The following is a 2263-nucleotide window of genomic DNA, read 5'->3' as shown; positions in this document are numbered from 1 at the left end:
AAAAATAGTGTGATGTTGCTCCCATGCCAACCAAAGGCACAGGCTTGACTCCCAGACTTGCTTCCCTGGTAGAACCTCCTATGTCTTCAGATGAAATCTAGTCTGAAAGACAGGCAGGTGATCTGGAGACCATGGCTGCGGACAACAGGTGGCTGAGGTGCGACTGTTGGATGGGATAGGCAGAAAGAAGTGGATACAACATGAGAGAACCAGAGTGTCTACCATACCTTGATTTTAACAGGTTACAGACAGCTCAGTCCTTTTGCTCAAGCTTGAACTTCTTTTGTAGTCATCATGCTTTTAATTGTTAATTACATACATACATGGTAGTGTTGGTGGTTTAGTCTTGAAGTCTTGTCTGACTCTTGTGACCCCATTTACTGTAGTTTGCCAGGATGCTCTCTGTCCATAGGGTTTCCCAGGCAAGAATACTGGGGTGGGTTGCCATTTCCTTCTGCAAGGGATCTTCTCGACCCAGGAATCTTACCTGGGTCTTGTGCATTGCAGGCACAAGCTACAGGGGAGTGAATGAGCTACAGGGGAATGAGCTACAGGGGAAGCCCACTTTACATACATACATTCAGTAAATTTCTGACCAAATCCAGGTATTCTTATTCCAGAGATGCCCCTGTCATTGCCTTGGTATCAGTTCTCATTGTTTGTCATCTGGACTGTGGGGACAGCATCCTTCCTGACTTTTCACCTCACCCCCAGCAATCTTGTAGCAGGTGCACTAGAATGAACTTGCTTAAGATACATTTGATTATATCATCCCCTCCTGAGTGATCTCCAGCATTTTCTCTTTGTCCTGAGGACCCTTTAAATAGTGTGACAAACAAGAGGCTTTATAATTTAGCTCCTGTCTACCCCTCCAGCCTCATTTCTTGCCACACGCCTATCTTCATACTCTGTACCATCGCTGCATTGACCTTCTGCCCTTTTCCAAACTGGCCATGCCCGATTCTCACTCTACTACTCCTGTGGTCCCTCCCCCAGCTCTCCTTATCTACAAATTAAAGTGGTGCAACATGACTTTTATTTATAGTAAAAGGATCATTTAGGATGAAAATGACCACATTACCGTAGTAAGATACCCCTTACTAATGCAGAATGAATTACCGGTAAATCTCAAGATAAATCCCAGGTTGTGTTGAGATGTTGATTTGCCTCAATTAGATAGAATCATTAGACTAAAGAGTGAAAAGAAGTTTAATTCAGGAGTTCTATCTTTAGTTTGTTAAGTTCTTAAAGGTTTGACAGTCCAGTGTCCACATACTAAGTATAAAACTACTGGGAAACTAATTCTTCAGCAATATGCTATTAAAAATTCACATTGTCTGGTGCTCGCTTTGGCAGCACATATACTAAAATCAGAACAATACAGAGAAGATTAGCATGGCCCCTGTGCAAAGATGACATGCAAATTCATGAAGTGTTCCATATATTTATGAGTTTGAGAGATTGGGATTGGCATAGTAGATGCTATTGATACTACATATAAAATAGATAACTAATGAGAACTATACATTAGCTATACTAATGTAGAGTTCAGGGAACCCTACTCAGGGCTCTGGGGTGACCTAAATGAGAGGAAAATCCAGAAAAGAGGGGATATATGTATACATATAGTTGATTCACTTTGCTATTCAGTAGAAACTACCACAATATTGTAAAGCAATTATACTCCAATAAAAATTAATTCTTAAAAATTCAGATTGCCTGAATAGACCAATTGGGTAGCTTCTTGTATTTAGAATCTTTATCTGAAAAAGAATGTTTAGTCTTGAAAGCTTAACAAGAATAAAATTTAGATGAATAATATGATATGTAGAAATAATATATGTATTTCTTGAAATGTATTCACTTTTCACATTTTGTTTCCCCATTTTTGATAAAGGATCCTAAACACAGCACTGAAAGTCAACTCCCTAGCAGTCTGTCTTAGAAATAAATGAAAGAGAAAGGACTGGAATGCTCCTGAATGCACTGTTCAAGGCAAAAGTCATGCTTCTGATCCCAGTAGGGTTGTGATATGCTCTCTGCAAAGCCCATTGCTCCCGGTTTTTCAATTACAACTTTGACTCATATTCCTTGATTAGTAACAAGCAATCAATCATAATTAATTAGTTAAAATGTTCAACCGTTAAAATCATTACCATTAATTAAAATAATTATCTCTATTTTGGCTGCACTTCATTACCATTTCTGGGAAATGCGTTGCTTTACTGCCATTCTTAGTGCACATTCTTGGTGAAAGCAAAGC

At 39.2% G+C, this 2263-nt stretch overlaps 1 non-coding gene across 1 annotated transcript; it reads left to right on the top strand.

Moving 5' to 3' along the window:
- Positions 1-1340: 1340 nt before the first annotated feature.
- On the top strand, positions 1341-1447 carry LOC122451588. The gene has a single exon (XR_006272482.1). It is a non-coding gene; the product is annotated as a U6 spliceosomal RNA (small nuclear RNA).
- The last annotated feature ends 816 nt before the right edge of the window (positions 1448-2263 follow it).

This window comes from Cervus canadensis, chromosome 12, assembly GCF_019320065.1.
Source record: "Cervus canadensis isolate Bull #8, Minnesota chromosome 12, ASM1932006v1, whole genome shotgun sequence".
Classification (NCBI taxonomy): domain Eukaryota; kingdom Metazoa; phylum Chordata; class Mammalia; order Artiodactyla; family Cervidae; genus Cervus; species Cervus canadensis.
This window is presented reverse-complemented; position numbering and strand designations above follow the sequence as displayed.